Raw genomic sequence first — 18,260 nt, 5'->3', positions numbered from 1 at the left:
TGCTATCCAGGCTACTCAGTGACAAGAAGTTGCTATCCTTTCTGTAAGCAGTTTAATTAAAAAAAAAAAAAAAGTAAAATATTCTGCAATACCTAAAGTAACATAGCAGTGAGGATTTAGGCACCAAAGCAGAAAGCACAGTAGTTATTTTCTCAAAAAGGTCCTTTCAGGTATCCTCCAAATCAAAAACATACACAGCTACTTATACACAGGGCTAAATCATCCAGTTAAGATTAGCTTTGGAAAAGGACTTTTATGCATTTTTACTGTGTACATTTCTACTTGTAAATTACTATAATTTCTAATATTTGTCTTATAAAATTATCTCTAATGAACCTCAGTGAATTATATTATTGCTTTGATTAGAGATATAAAATATTATTAGGTTTCACTTCAGTCCAACATAATACTCCTGGCATCATTTGCAGAAATTATACTCATTACTATGGGCCAAAGTCTGCCATCTGCGGTGGGCTGGAGATTGCAGAGTGGAGTTGTGCTGTGTACATGAGTGCTCCTAGCACAGTGATAGCCAAGTCACACCTTCAAAGGCATAAACTACTTGTTATTCCAACTTTTTAAAAAAACAGCTAATTAAAAAGATAATGTTTGTTTAAGGAAATAAGGATGTTTTGCTTTCATTGGAAGTGGTCTATTTAGCATTCCCTTGATTCCTTTCATACATATTTGTTTTAAATGTATTTGCACGGTGATTTTATGGTGAAATGGGAAGTAATTAAAGTATAAAAATGAACTTGCCCCAGAAAGTACAATATGTGACTTCAGCTTCTGGAAAATTGGATACTGGTTCATTTCACAGAGAAAGCAGAAGATGTGGGTGACAACATGTCCGAAGGCATTCTGATGAGAGTTGTCTCCTTGCACTGCTGTTCCCTAGTCATCTCTTCTGCCTGCTCTTACCCAAACAGCTGCCCTTCAGAGGCGTTTTGGAATCCCCCATATCTGAAGAACTACCAAGATGCATAGCTTGGACCACTTATGAATCTCTAAAGAGGTGTGCTGAGCTCAGATTGGCTAAAAACAGGTGTTAGATCAGAATGATCCTGGGGTGGGAGGGTGGTCTCTAATGTCCATTAGTATATTAATGAGTTGAGTTCCTAGGGCTTGTAAGAGTTTTGACCTTATAAGAAAAGCCCTAAAAAACCCACTAAGCTCGAGATTTGAATGAAAGACCTGGGTGGTATTTTGGCCAGGCAAACAGATCAATCATATCGCTGCTGTTGTCATTCCACAACACAGTTGATAAAATTGCTAAACTCCTGGAGTGCTGGTGCAAATTTAATGCCAAATATAATTAGAATTGCTCTCCAATTCATGAAAAAGCCTCATTTCTGCTTGTGTTTCAGGAGAATGGCCACAAATTTGCTAGGATCAGCTCCCAAAATAAAGGGCACTGGAGAGGTCAGGATCTGGGTAACATTTGGCTGCCTTAAAAGAGTCTAGAAATAAAATTATCTGATCACTGTTATGGGTTCAATTGTGTCCCCCAAAAGGTATGTAGAAGTTCTAACTCCCACTAGCTCAGAATATTACCTGAATTGGAAATAGGGTGATTGCCTATAGAATTAGTCAAATTAAGATAGGGTCAGATTGGAGTAGGGTGGGCCCCTAATCCATTATGACTGGTGTCCTTAAAATAAGAGAGAAGCTATGAAAAGAGATTATGCTGGCACAAGTCAAGGACTGGCCAAGGATGGCCAGCCAATGCCACAAGCCATAAGAGTCTTGGAAAAGAATCTTTCCTATAGCCTGCAGAGGGAGCATGGACCTAACAAACTGATTTCAGACTCCTCACCTCTAGAATTGTGAGACAATAAATTTCTGTTGTTTTACTTAGTTTGTGGCATTTTGTCATGGCAGCCCTAGGCAACTAATGTAGTCACATTTGAGGAATCTAACTTCCTATTTTGGTCTGTTTGCTGGTCTTTATTGAGACCTGTGGCTTAAGCGGACTGGGTACTTTGTGGGTATGGGCAGTTATGGTTAATTTTGATATCCCCAGAGTGATTGCAGCAGTGCATATAATAGGGAACCAAATAACAATTCATTAAATTGGGTTGTTTGCACAATTCTATGTTTTTATATTTAAAGATTTCTTCTGTCAAGAGAAAAACCTTCTCACGAATTGGAGAGCAATGCTAACTAGATTTGGCATTAAATTTGCACCAGCACTCCAGGAGTTTAGGAATTTTATTGACTGTGTCGTGGCATGAAAACAGCCAGGCATATCAAGAATTTTATTGACACAGTGATGAAAACCCTTTTCTGAAATGGTCTCAGTCACAAATGCATTACTCATTTTTTTTTCATCCCACTCAGTCTCAAACATCTCTAAGGACTCTATCATATTTTGAATTCTGCCAAAAGCAGACCCTAAGTCAAGGTTTTGAGGGCAAGGAGTTTTGGAAGAAGGTAATCTTAGAAAACGTGTGGAAGAATGAGGACATGAAGCACAGACTGTATGCGAGATAAGAAAGGGTCCGTTAGTGAGCAGGGCAACTGGTGCCAGCCTGCTGGGTAGCTCCTGAGAAGGTGTTCAGAGCAATTCCCTAAATTGTTCCAAGGTGGGGTTTAGAGCTTGGTTTTTTGTTGGTGGTGGTGGTGTAGTTGTTGTTTTAAATTTATTTATTTTTTAATTGTATTTTTTTGAAGATACATAGATCACAAAAAATGTTACAATAAAAAGTACAAGAGGTTCCCATATACCCCACATGCCACCACACCCACTCCTCCCACATCAACAATCTCTTTTGTCATTGTGGCACAAAAAATGGACCAGAGATTTGAACAGACGCTTCTCTGAAGAAGATGTACAAATGGCTAAAAAGCACATGAAAAGATGCTCAAAATCACTAGCTATTAGGGAAATGCAAATCAAAACTACAATGAGATACCATCTTACGCCCATAAGACTGGCGGCTATTGAAAAAACAGAGGACTACAAGTGTTGGAGAGGAAGTGGAGGAATGGGAACCCTCATCCACTGCTGGTGGGAATGCCAAAGGATCCAGCCATTCTGGAGGACAGTTTGGTGGTGCCTCAAAAAACTAGCTATAGATTTGACATATGACCCAGTAATTCCACTGCTGGCTATATACCCAGAAGAACTGAAAGCAAGGACACAAACTGATCTGTGCACACCAATGTTCATAGCAGCATTATTCACTCTTGCCAAAAGTTGGAGCTTGGTTTTTTTTTTTTTTTTTCTCTTCAGTTTTTTTTTTTATTGACTTTGTAATAATATTACATTAAAAATATATATGTGAGGTCCCATTCAACCCCACCCCCCCACCCCCCCTCTCTCCCCCCAACAACACTCGTTCGCATCATCATGACACATCCATTGGATTTGGTAAGTACATCTTTGGGCACCTCTGCACCTCATAGACAATGGTCCACATCATGGCCCATACTCTCCTCCATTCCATCCAGTGGGCCCTGTGAGGATCCACGATGTCCGGTGATCACCCCCGAGGCGCCATCCAGGGCAGCTCCACGTCCCAAATACGCCCCCACCTCTCATCTCTTCCTGCCCTTCCCCATACCCATCGTCCACCATGTCCACTTTTCCCAATCCAATGCCACCTCTTCTATGTGGACATTGGATTGGTTGTGTGGAGCTTGGTTTTTAATCCACCAACTCCTTTTCCTCCATGGTTGAGGGTTGTTCCTAGGTGTGCTAACTCCTACCACTTCTGCCCTGCCTCTTGAGCAGGACAAGTGCACACCCTCAATCAGAGGATGCCTGCGTGCAGAGACGTGTCCTCCAGGTGGGAAGCCATTGGTGTGTACAAGAACTATCCACGGGAGCTCCACTGGACCAGTGGGGTGGACTGAGAGGATATGGGCGTGATAGCAAAAGCATTTGTTAAACTTCATATTATCTTAAACTTATATTTAAAACTTCGCACAATGGACATCTCTTTATTATTCAGTGTAGCTTTTCACTAAATTCCACGTCGACAGTTCATTTTACTAGTGTATACTCCTTAGAATTTTAACAAGAGATCTTCATTGACTCCATTCAACTGGGCTGCTGCGCAAGGCTTCAGGAGAAAACAGTTCTTTTGTAACAACACATGTAGCTGCAGGACTGTGAGGAACCGCAGACTTCCTGTTGCTTGGCAATAATAGCAGGCATGTTTGCTGGTCTTCCAGGCTGTGTGGTTCCTTCTGTTTCTTCTCTTATTCTGCTCTTGCTACAAAAGCACAGCTCAAGCTTCTCTTATTCCTGGAAATTGCCTCACCATAAATTATAGTACAGTTTTCTTTTACACCACAATTTCTGACTTTTTATTCAGTTTTTTTCCTACTGTTTTTGGATACTTCATATATTTGAGTTCATGCACAAAAAGTGGATCATTTGAGATTTGGTTTCTATGCAAAAAAAGTTCCAAATCTGCCCTCATTTTCTTTTTAACAACAGGTATTTAGGCAAGTCACACCTGGCACTTTGGTATGGGTAGATTTTTCATCCTAAGGTCACCAGAATAAACAACCATTTTGGAGAAGAGATTATTTTTCATCTGTGATAGCATTACTCCATTTTTTATTTTAATGTCAGATATACAGTAGGAATTCATTGGTGTGTGTATATATATATATATACATATATATATATACTTGTCAAAGATTTTATTTGGAATTCAGTAATTTTTTAAACAATTAATATTATACCATATATTTATCTGGCCCTAATATATCACTTAGGATCATCCTGACTTGGAGAAAACAAAAGAGCTAGATGATTCCAGATGAATGATTAAATTATAATTCCCTTTATTTGAGGCATCAAACAAATTAGAATTTGTAAAAGTAATGTGATAGAACATAGAGATTCTAATCTAACTTTTACTTACCAGAATCTCTGTTTGTGTGTTAATGTTTACCTAATTCTTGTGAATTCAAAATATTATATGCAGTATTATATGGATAAATGTTTAACAACTGGCTCCCTGATGAAAATGGCACTGATTCGTAGCATTTGCCAGTTTCCTTGGTGTAAATATTTCCACCGTGGCCTCTTTCAAGCTACCAGCATGGTGTCACTGAACAAGGAGGTGGGAAGAGATGTACAGTAGCACGTGATAGTACAATATTCTCATCACACAATAAAAGAGTATAAGGAAACTTCAAGAGCATAGGTAATGGTAAAATATAGCAAGCTCATTAGGAAGTTATAAGTTTTAAGTATTAATTTCTTTTTAATATAATTAATTTACTTGTAGGTGTATGTCATTTAGTGTTGTTTTTTAAGATTTATTTATTATTTTAAAAATTTATTTCTCTCCCCCCACCCCCAGTTGTCTGCTCTCTGTGTCCATTCTCTGTGTATTCTTCTGTGACTGCTTCTATCCTTATCAGTGGCACCGGGAATCTGTGTTTCTTTTCGTTGGGTCATCTTGTTGTGTCAGCTCTCCGTGTGGGCGGCACCATTCCTGGGCAGGCTACACTTTCTTTCGCACTGGGCGGCTCTCCTTACGGGGCGCACTCCTTGCGCGTGGGGCTTCCCTATGCGGGGGACACCCCTGCCTGGCAGGGCACTCTTTGCATGCATCAGCACTGCACATGGGCCAGCTTCACACGGGTCAAGGAGGCTCGGGGTTTGAACCGTGGACCTTCCATGTGGTAGACGGATGCCCTATTTAGTTTTTAACAGTGACTGTGTTCTACAACTAGCTCATAAAATTCCTGAAAATTTTTAACAATCACCTTTTGTAAGCTGATGTAAACATACCATCAGAAGGCTGTTCATTTTAAACAGATCCTTTTAAAGCCTAATTTCTTTTTCATGTCTGTATTGCACAGGGCAAAAAGCAATGTCACATTCAGCGCACACTCTCTCCTGTACCTAATTTATCTGAGATTGGGATTATTGATCTACTATCCAAATAACTTGTGATTCTGTGTCTCAGTTACTTTTGTTACTTGATCATCTATACATATCCTTTTCCCCCAATTTCCTAAAATAGAAGAGAAACTCCTAAATGAATATCTTGAATTGCTTTTGCAACAAAACATTGATTTCTAAGATTAAATGCTAAATACTTAAGTAAATCATACATTTTCTCAAAGATTAAATGATAGACATTTGAACTTGAAATTGAAAGTGTACAGATACAAAAATGTTTTGAAGTCCCTATTCATCAAAATTGTTTTTTAAGGCTTCCTGCTTTCTTTCCTGTCAGTCTTGCTGCACCTAGACATCTGTTAAGCAGCTCCCACCCAGACTTCACCTACACCTGCTTCCTTCTCTGCAGATGTCATAAACACACACTAAGCAGCCATCCTCCAGCTTTCCAATCTCCTTCTCTGTTGTATACCACTCCACAAACTGGGGAAGATGATAAGTCTAAAACCCAGCCATACCTTACCCAGAAACTGGAACAAGCAGCCCCAGATACTTATCAAGGAGCAAACCAGTTTCTTTTACCCAGATCGGCCTACAGCCCTAGACTAGGCTTCAGCACCGCCTCTGGCAGGGAGGAGGCTGAGGAGCCCTGCACCAGCCTATCTAGTAACTGCAGGCAAATTTGGCTGGCACAGACTGAATAATTGGAAGTCTACTGGGGCAACTGCGGTCATCTTGGACCCACACTGCAGAGATTGCTGCCCACACCTGCAGCTCCATCCCCACCCCAGGCAGGGGACAAAAGGGCGTGAAGCTTGATCAGTCTTTCTGAGGAAGTACAGTCTAGGCCTGCGCAGCTTGGATTATTCCACACAGCTGTGACAAAGGCAAAGGAGAAAGTTGGGAGAAGCGTCATTGGTCCCTGGGGCAATGAGGGCAGCTTGAGCCTCCACAGCTTATAGCACCAATTACAACCCTGGCTCCTACTGCACAACCAGCAAGGGAGAAAGGGCAGGTAGTCCTAAACTAAAGAGAAAAACTGCACCCAGAATAAATACTCTAAATCCAGATGCTGAGCCATTAACCAAAAATTACAAACCACACTAAGAAACAGGAAGCTATGGCCCAGTTAAAGGAACAGTATAATCCTCCAGATGATATAAAGGAGTTGAGACAACTAATCATAGATATTCAAACAAAAATCCAATGAGATGGCAAAAGAGATTAAGGATATTAAGAAGATAATGGATGAGCACAAAGAAGAATTTGGAATTTGAAAGCATACATAGGAAAATAGCAGCTCTTATGTGAGTAAAAGTTACTATAAACAAAATTTTAAAAAATTGGAGTTATATAATAGCAGATTTGAAGAGGCAGAAGAAAGGATTGGTAAGCTTGAAGAAATAGCCTCTGAAAGTGAGCATGCAAAGAACAGATGAAGAAAAGAATGGAAAAAATTGAACAAGAGCTCAGGGAACTAAATGACAGCAAAAGGCCTGCAAACATATGTGTCATGGGTGTCCCAGAAGGAGAAGAGAAGGGAAAAGGGGCAGAAGGAATATTTGAAGCAATAATGGTAGAAAATTTTCTAACCCTATTGAAGGACATAGATATCCATGTCCAAGAAACACAACACACTCCCATCTGAAAAAAATCTGAATGGATCAACTCTGAGACATATACTCATCAGAATGTCAAATGCTAAAGACAAAGAATTCTGAGAACAGCAGGAGAAAAGCAATGCATAACATATAAGGGATACCCAATAAGATTAAATGCTGATTTCTCACCAGAAGCCATGGAGACAAGAAGACCGTGGTCAGATATATTTAAGATACTACAAGAGAAAAACTTCCAACCAAGAATCTTATATCCAGCAAGACTGTCTTTCAAAAATAAGGGTGAGATGAAAATATTCACATATAATCAGAAACAGAGAATTTCTAAGCAAGAGACCAGATTTTCAGGAAATACTGAAGGATGTGCTAGAGTCTAAAAAGAAAAGACAGGAGAGAGAGGCCTGGAGGAAAGTCTAGAAATGAAGATTATCTCAATAAAAGTAACTAAAAGCATCAAAAGAGTGGTAAAAATAAAATTTGACAGATAAAACTCAAGAAAAAACTCAAACAGTCAGGAATAAACTTAACCAAAGATGTAAAGCACTTGTATGCAGAAAACTGCAACTCGCTGCTAAAAGAAATTAAAAAAAAAAACAAAACTAAATAACTGGAAGAACATTCCATGCTCATGGATTGGAAGATTACCATTAAGATGTCAGTTCTATTCATTGTTATACAGATTCTATGCAATCCTGATAAAAATTCCATCAGCATTAAAAAAAATTGAAAACATGATCATCAAATTAATTTGAAAGGGTAAGTTGTCCTGAATAGCCAGAAACATCATAAAAGGAATAGTGAACCCTCATCTCCAGACTTTAAATCATATTACCTAGCTATAGTGGTAAACACAGCATGGTACTGGCATAAAGACAGGTGCATAGACCAATGGAACAAAATTTATGGTTCAGAAACAGACCCTCACATGTATGGTCAAGTGATTTTTGACTAGCCTGTCAAACCCACACAGCTCAGGCAGAACAGTCCATTCAACAAATGGTGCTGAAAGAACTTGATATCCATAGCCAAAAGAAGGAAATAGAACTCCTATCTCACACCATATCCAAAAACAAACTCAAAATGGATAAAAAAACCTGAAAATAAAAGCAAGAACCATAAAACTTCTACAAGAAATTATAGGAAAATATCTTCAAGACCTGGTGGTAGGTAATGGATTCTTAAAGGAGATAAGAGGTGGACTGAGCTGTATTACTGATGGTTAATGTATGTAGAAATTTTAATTAACTTTACTGTAAAAGTGTGAAAATGTGTAGAGTGGATGGTAACACATAGTAAGTAACAGCTAGTTTATAAATGGAGATGTGACTAGTCTAGGGATGTAAATGCCAATTGACAGAATGCTAGAGAATAATCTAGGAACAGAATAGCATTGTAAACCAAGAGGTGGATGAGAATTGTAGTTGATGGTACAGATGCAAGTGGCTTTTGTGAACTAGAGCAAATGTACATCACTACTGCAGGGTGTTGGGAATGTGGAGAAGCATGGGAATAATACAGCTGGAGTGACCTATGGACTGTGGTTAGTAGTAATAAAATAATATTGTTGCATCTATGTGATAGATGCAGTGTTGATAATGAGGCAGTGTAGAAAATGTGAGCCAAATGTACACTATGGACATGGTAACAATCAGCTGATGTTATCTTATCTGTAGCAAACATTCCACCACATTGTTGTGTATTGATGGAGGGGTGTTGTTTGGGAATTCTGCACATGTGCATGATTGTTTTATAAGTTTACAACTTCTGTCATAAAAAATATATTTAAAAAGTAATAGTAGGGTGGGTTTGGGGAAAGACACACCACATGTAAGATAAGGACTATGATTAGTAGTAAGATTTAGACAATATTCTTTCATTATTTGTAACAAATGTCTCACGACAATGCAAGGTGTTGGAGAGTTGATATATGGAACCCCTGTATGATGTTATGCATGTTTGCTTTGTAAGTTCACAACATTTACCATACACTTAATTGTTCATGTATGTTCATATATAAATGATATAAAGATAACAATAATAGGGTTGGTTGGGGGAAAATACTTTGGTTAGTAGTAATATTTTGACATTAATCATTAGTTAAAAAGGTTTAACAACAATGCAAGTTACTGGTGGTAGGGTGAATTATGAGAGTCCTGTATAATGTTGTATATGTTTGGTTTGTAAGTTCACAACTATTATTATACACTTATTGTTTATGTATGTTTATGTATGAGTGATATACTTCAATAAGTTAATTAAAAAAAGTAATTGAAAGTTGCTGAATCTGATTTCTTAGAGTAAAATACACTGGATTTAAAATGCATTTGTTTGCTGGACACTATGTGACATTAAATTTGGGAAATTGAGAAAAAGCTTGAGACGTAAAAGATTTTTTACTTTACTACAATAGTGAAGTTCTCATAGTGCTGTGGCCTCTCAGTGTCATTTCTCCTGTGATCTTATTCAGTCAGTAGCATGAAAATTAAATGACATTCAGGAGTAAATCCTTGAATGGCAAGTGGGTGAGAATCTTTATTGGTGTTCTTTGATTTATTTTATTTTCTCTTCTTTTCTCTCACTTCCTATATTTTATTATAATATAAAAAGCTTATTGGTTTTGAAAGTAAGGTCATTGTAAGCAGTAAGTAATATCTTACTATATCATAAAAATTCCTGATAGAAATGATGAGGCATCATAAATCCTAAAACGTTGCTTTATTTTTTAAATTCCAGCTATTTTTAAAACAACAGATGATATTGTCTCTGATAATAGTTAAGAGAATTTGATTCATGTTGGCATTTAGAAATAACATTTTCGGTATGAAAAATTTCAAATATCTACTGAAGTAGAAAGAGTAGTATAAATGAACACCTGTGACCCAGGTCTCTACCAATTATGGTTACTGTTTCTCCAAGTTTATTCAATTTATCCTTTTCCCCTTTTTTTCCTAAAATATTTTATAGTAAATTTCATTCATGGTATCATTTAATTTTTACATTATAATTCAGTATCATGAGAGCATTTTTCTATTAAATGATTTATTTTGCTCAGTATAAGTCATTTACGGGTATTAACTTAAAAGTTTTGGTCATAGAAGATTATAGCTTTTCATTTTAGCTAGTTGCTTTCCTTCTTTGAGCCAATTTTTTCCCTCTCACTTGGCAAACACAACCTGGGTAAAAGAAATATAGTATAACAGCAAGTGAACAACAGAGGCAGGTTTCTGTGGATAAGGATTAAATTGTTTTTTAATAGAACAAGTTGAATAACTATATTCCATAAGGGAATACTACTCAGAAGAAGAGGCAGTGTGATGTGGTACAGAGATGCAGTATTGAGACATGACTCCACCCTGCTATGAGCTAGATGAAGTTGAAAATAATCAGAGTCCTAGATTTCTTATTTGTTAATACTTATAAAAATATGATATTTTATATCATATTTTATATCATACCATTATTATATAGACTAAATGAATGATTGTAGATGAAGGTGTTCAGTACTTGTTAGAATTTTACACAAAGGTCATCAGCCTCTTGCGTGTAAGAAGAATTCCATATTTTGTGCCCTTACTTGAGGTATACTCTCTATTCCTTTTGAAGTTTAGTTTCTTTAGCAAAACCATAATGCTTCTATCTTTAACTAGAAAAAAACATTTTCAACTTATTTTTCCATATTTATCAGACATAAATTCTTTGCATACTACTGCTTCTGTAAAACTTCTGCTTTTTACTGAAATTATTTCTTGGCCTGTAATTAATTTTGTTAATGAAAAGTTTAAAAAACGTACCCAATTTGCTCAGTTTCATCTCCATTAAAGGCTGCTGCACTTGCAGGACCAATGAATGGAATTTCTCTAGCTATAATTCAGAACAAATGAGTCTCAAAGTAATAATTTTTTTTCATTAATCTCTTCCAGTTCTTCTTTTTGTTAGTTCCATTGCAGTTATTTAATCGAACTTCTTAAGTGGTTAAAACTTTAAGAATGCACCAATGATATAGTGACCAATGTAAATATTAGAATAGTCACCACTGCAATGTACTTCTTGAATATAGTATTAATGAGAAACCTGGTATTGAACTGTAATTTATAACTATCTAAAACTGTAGTAAATTATCCATGAAATAGACATGCTTTTAACATGCTATGTAGAACATAATGGACATATGTATGCCATCTATGTCTAGTTAGCTCTAATATTGTATTCTTTCATATTAAACTATGTCCATAAACAATATGACTCAGTAATAACTAGTTATTATCCCTATGAATAAAAGTTATGTTATAAAGAAACAGATACAATTTGGGAAAAAGAAGATACACATGCAGAGTTAAAAAGAAAAAATGAAGCAGAATGATAGTAAAATACATTTACAACTGCATAAAAATCTACCCTCCTTGTCATATTTTATCAGAAATAACTGATAGGAAGATACAAATATATATATTTTCATTGTCATCCATTCTTCAGCTTCTTATTCACTGGGTATGTTTAAATTTCAGAACCCAGAGCAAGCATACTATTTAACCCTAATTCACCAAATAAAAAATAATAACAGCAATGAGTGATATTAAGACAATAACAATATCTAATACTTTTGAGTGATAATAATGTGCCAAACATGTGGTAAGTCCTTCATATCAACTCTGAAGAGAATACCATAATTATCTTCATTTTACAAACGAACAACAGAAATCAAAAGTGGAATCTTAGAGATGTTACAGAAATGGCCCAAAGTCTTCAAAACCAATATTATATTTCAAATCCAACCGTTCCCAGGGTATAAGCTCTTAAACCCGCTGTTATACAAAAGGGTATTGGATGAAATTTGTCCTAAAAGTGCTAGCACATTTAGCCATGTGCAAGAAACAAATGTAAATCAATTAAGAAGATAACATCATCTTAGACCTCAAACTTTTTTTACAGTTTTTCATATGGAACACCTGGTACTGAGTTAGAAATAATCTTGAACATGAGGAGACCAGATGAGAGGAATAAAATCCAGGTGAAACAATAGAAAATAGAAATAGAGTCATAGGGAATCAGTGCAGGCAGTGGAACTATTACCATTTCAGGTCATAGTGTTATAAATAACCGATTTTAAACACCCATGCTTAGTATGTTCAAGAAACTGTTATAAAGAATAGAAAGTAGAAACTATATAAAGACCCAAAAGATCCAAATGGAAATACCAGAACCAAAATTAAGAAGCAAATGAAACCCAGCTGAAAAGGAAAATAATAAACTGGAAGAGAGCTTAGAGGAAAATATTGAGGTTGAAACAAAGGGACAAATGTTGCAAAATAGCGAAGAGAGACTAAGAGATATAGGGATACAGTGAGAAGGCCTAATAGACATGTCATTTGGCTCTTAGGGGACAGAAGAGAAAATGGAGTTGACAGAATATTTGACCAAATAATGAAGGAGGATTTGCCAAAACTGACAAAGACCATCAAGTTATGAATTTGAATTCCAAACACAAATGAGGATAAATGAAAAATAAATTCATCTCTTGCTATATTACAGCAAAACTTTTGAAATTCAAATGCAAAGAGAATAACCTTAAAATTACCCTAATATAAAAGACACATCAACATCAGTAGAGTAACCATTAGATTGACAATGGTTTTCCAACAGCAACAATGATAATGAAGGAATAGAGAGGTGATTCATATAAATTAATGAAAGAGGATACCTGTCAACCTAAAATTCAACCTAGAAAAGTATTTTTAGAAAATAAATGTGAAATAAAACAAGAACTTAAATAATTTATCACTTGCATACATGCTCTAAGAAAATAATAAACATTATTTTTTCTGGCAGCAGGAACATATTTCAGATGGAAGTTCAGGAAAGGGAAGGAAGAAATAGAGTAAAAATGGGTAAGTATGAATACTGCTTTTGTAAAAAACAATAATGATAGTATTTTCTGGGATTTAAAATCTCTAGAATTAAAATATATGTAAAAATTGCATATGAGTTTTGCAAGGGTAACCAGAAAATAGGGGAAAAAGTAAAAATATTTAGAGTGATATTAACCTTCGATAAATCAAAAGAAGCATGTTTTAATCTCTGGAGTAATAACAACAATATTTGTAAAATAATTTTTTAATAAGCACAGACAGGAGAAAATGGAATAATTAAAAATTTATAACCAGTTCAATAAATGGTCAAGAAAGTAGAGAAAATGTAGCATAGAAAAGATGGTACTTGTAGAACTTATTTATTAATAGGTAGTAGACATAGACATTAATATATAAAAATGACATTAAATATTTCTGCCCAATTAAATGACAATGAGAAAGTAGAGAAAATATAGCATAGAAAAGATGGGACTTGTAGAACTTATTTATTAATAGGTAGTAGACGTAGACATTAATATATAAAAATGACATTAAATATATCTGCCACAATTAAATGACAATGATCCACAGGCTAAATAAAAACACAGCTACATGGTAGTTTCAAAAGACACCTACAGGATATAGAATGATAGAATATAGAGGAATATAAATAAATACATATATGTTGCAACCACTAACCAAAAGATGGAGTAGCTATATAAATTACATAAGAGTAGACTTTAAGAAAAGCTTCTTTAGAGGTACAGAGGTAAAACTTATAATGTTAAAATATCAAATTCACCAGGAAGAGGTAACTAATCTAAATGTGAATGAAAGGAATAAAACCTAAAAAAATATAAAGTAAAATCTATATACATTTGTGTGTATATATATATAGATAGGTAGGTAGATAGATAATGTATCAGAACTGCAAATTAGAAATAGGCAAATTCACCATCATATGGGAAGATTTTAAACATCTTTTTCTTAGTAAGTGAGAGAACATGCAAATAAATCATTAGCATGTAATTTAAGTTTTGCTTTCCCTCCTCAGTGCCTCTGTTCAGGCATCTACTTTGAACATTTATCACGCTGATTTTAATTATTTTTAAAAGTCTATGTTCAGTCAGGTGATAAAAGTCAACATGAGCAGTGGTAAGCCATGTTGATATGACATGATTAAAATGGCATTTAACTCTGTGGTTTTCCTTGCCAAAACCCATTACCCCAGTCTAATAATGAAAAGAAAAAAAATCAGGCAAATCTCAATTGAGGTGTGAGACATTCTACAAAATAGTGACAAGTACGCTTCAAAACTGTCACAGTCCTCAAAAACAAGGAAAGTTTGGGAAATTATCATAGCCTAGAAGAGCCTATAGAGACAAGACCAATAAATATAATATGGCATTCTGAATGGGATCCTGCAACAGAAAAAGATGGAAATCTGAAGAAACTATATTTTAGTTAATGATAATTCATCATTACAGATCTCATTAGCTATAACAGATGTACCATACTGACATAAGATGATAATAATAGGGGAAACTGGTACAGGGAATATGAGGACTCTCTCTGCTATCTTTGCAATGTTTCTGTAAATCTAAAACTATTCTAAAAACTAAAAGTTGTAAAGCTTAAGTAAGTGCTGTGCATGATGTATTTTAGAATCCCTAATGGTTAACATATATTTGGCATACAATACCTATTGTAATAAATATACATAATAGGTGATAATGTTTAGTAAGCATAGTATTATCTTTATAATTTAAAAAGCCCCAGTTAATGTCGGTTACTCATTGGCTAAACTTAAATATATTATATTATATATCTCCTTCAACTTCAGTTTCCTCATTTGTAAAATTGTCATGATACTAGATATGCCTGAGGATTCTATAGAATTACCTAGGACTGGGAAGCTAGCAGGTATTCTTAAAGTATAATAAAAATAGGAGACATTCAATGGAAAAAAATTAAGTGAATCAGGCAGATTAAGCCTATCACACAAAAAGAATACATTTTTCCTAAAATATGTTCTGTGACTCTATCTGTTTTTACTCATACATTTATGATCTTCTTTTAGATGGCCACATACATTCATTCATCAAAATTAATAACAAATCTCTGTTGTGGTGAAATCCTAAAAGCTGTCTTCCATTGACAAGAACGTACTTCCTAACATTCCTCAGGGATTACATATAAGGGATGTTCTCCAGGTCAAATTTTTTGGTCATGATGAATGAGACTTGTAGCTGATGATGCTGTGGAACTGAACAGATAGCCCAGCTTCTTATAATCATCTGCCAATGGTTTGGAAAGAGAAAAGTTAGATAACTGCTATGATTTCCATCAAGATCCATGATAGCTCACCTTATCTGTGGGAAGTAGTGACTAAATTGCCTGTTCATCTAAGCAATCAAGAAATGTAATTGATAAGTCTATAAATAGATGTTTCAGATAATATTGATTGAATTACTGAATCACTGAGATATTAGACTCATGCTCTGAAGTCCTTTTGAGTGAAAAACAATGTTCTTCAGTGATTGAATTCTACATAATTTGCAATATTTCTTTGTTTGGCATTTGTAAATACTTAAAATGGAAAAAAGATGTAATTATTTTATAAAAGAAACCTAACCTAATGTAATATGACATTTGTCTTTCTGTAATTGTCTTCATTTAGGCAAGAAGAAAATATGAAATACCCACAAAACATGGTGCTCAATTGCAAGTGCATATTTATCTAATATTTGTTCATTGCATTTATGTAGCATATTTTCTCTTAATTGCCTTTATGCATGAATACTCTTTTAATCTTCATAAAAGTTATTGGGAATTATTCTTTTTTCCATTAATTTTCAAAAGATGTTCAAATAATAAGTGGAATTGCTGAGATTTTAAACCATGTGGTGCTGTTTTCAAGTTCATTGTCATAGTAAAGAAGAACCACTAAAAATATAAATTTAGCTTCTTCAAGTGTGCCTTGGTTCAGAAAGGCTTGACTTATGGATGCGCCTACATCAAAGTAGACAATAACATTATGACTGGTCAATTGCACAGTGTTGTACTGTATTCAGAAACTAAACCATTATATTAGTGAAGGCAGTTGAAAATTAAGGGTCAAATTTATCTCCTTCCTATTGATTCTTTTCACAGTTGAGTTTGTGTAATATCTTCTGTCCCAGTTAGAATTTTTTTAATGAGTAGTTTCCCTTGCTTTGTCCCTAAAATTCTATTTATTATTCTTATCACTTCTTAGCTACTGTTCTTTGAATTTTTGAACTGTTGAAAACTTGAACTGTTATCATGGTCTTCTTTCGATGCTTTTTATTTGCAGTTAATAATTTATTTCTTTTATTACATTGGTCTTTATTATTTCTATTATTATGCTTATTTTGGAAGCTGATATGAAGCTTTTAAGAGACAGTTTTCCAAGGAAGACTTTGCATTTTATGCGTATGGAAACCTTCATTCCTAATATGCCACAGAAACTTGATATAACTTGCTTAAAATAGCATCAGCCTTTTGTATCGTCGCTTGTACTGTCTTATCTAATTTTCAGTACCCTTCAGACACTTTTCAGTTTTTCTTTCCTCCTGTAAAATTCTGTCTGATTTTTTCCTTTTTTAAAAACTTATGTTCCCACACATAGCTTAATTTTATATTTTTACAATGTGTATGGCAGAGAAAATAATGATTTTAAACTACGGATACCATTGTAAATAATAAGGTGAGGAGGTACAGCTAGGAACGAGAAGAGGTTAAACGCAAGCCAAGGCAGACAGGACCACCCCAGCCCCGTCCTCCAGCAAGAGGCTGCTGGAGCCTCAGGGTTTTCCCTTGACCCCTTCACTTTCAGGTTTCAGAGCAACATGATATTGACCAAAGCTCAGTATGACAAGCTAGCTCAACACCTATAGTCTGTACCACCCCCTAGACAGAGCCTGAGTAAGCTGAAACAGAGGTTCCCCAGTGAATCACAGGCCACTCTGCTGAGCATCTTCTCCCAGGAGTACCAGAACACAAGGAAAGAATACATGCCAGACATCATACTTCTAAAGCAATTAAAAGTTATTTCCAGAGGTACTTGAACAGAGTGGTAGAAAATGGAGCTTCCCCAGTGCTTTTAGAGCTGGCCAGTCAAATGGACTATGCACCCGCATTAATGGTTGGGATTATACTGGGGGGGGGGGGGGGGAGGTTCTATGAGAGTATGAGGAACCTCCATCCTCCAAATTTGTTTTTACACAGTATACTGGAGGACCCTTCTCACCAGATGCAGTTCTAGCAGATCAGCTCTATCAGTGCATTGTGCGTGGCAGCTGTATGGACCACTGGTGGACTGCATCAAATGTGCCATTGGACATGAGCATGAAGTCCTGCTGCAAGACTTATTTCTAGAGCAAAATCTGTCCTTCCTAGATGAAGAGCAGCTCCATGCAAAGGATTATGACAAAACACCAGACTTTATTTGACAAGTATCAGTTGCTGTAGAAGGGCATACAACTCAATGGATTGAAAACAAAGACTCATTTGATGAATGCAGCCACCACACCTACCCGCAGGACCAGTTATGGAGCTATTGGAATAAGTTGGGGTCAGACTTGGTCATCTATTGATTTATCCAGGAGCTGGTCTGTAAACAGGAGAGGGGCATCCTGCTCACAGTCTGTGTCTGTGTGGACATTGCCACCTTATGCCCTGGCTTAGCTTGACCCTAATGATCCTGGAAGTAGAGGTAAGAGGCAAGAGTAAACCTGCAAGCAATTTTCCTTTTTCCTGCATTGTAAACTCCTGGCAACATCTACCCTGAACTTTAGCTGAACTCCTGTTGCCTGTGGTCACACCATTTTAGACAAATATATCAGGAGTTTCTGCTTTCCTTCATCTCTTGCTGATGTGAAGAGCCAAGAACTATAGACACAA

General features: G+C 35.8%; 1 pseudogene; it reads left to right on the top strand.

The window, feature by feature from the left end:
• Positions 1–17,206: 17,206 nt before the first annotated feature.
• On the top strand, positions 17,207–18,049 carry LOC131278326 (CDAN1-interacting nuclease 1 pseudogene; annotated as a pseudogene).
• The last annotated feature ends 211 nt before the right edge of the window (positions 18,050–18,260 follow it).

The sequence above is a fragment of the Dasypus novemcinctus genome, chromosome 4, assembly GCF_030445035.2.
Source record: "Dasypus novemcinctus isolate mDasNov1 chromosome 4, mDasNov1.1.hap2, whole genome shotgun sequence".
NCBI classification, from domain to species: Eukaryota; Metazoa; Chordata; class Mammalia; order Cingulata; family Dasypodidae; genus Dasypus; species Dasypus novemcinctus.
This window is presented reverse-complemented; position numbering and strand designations above follow the sequence as displayed.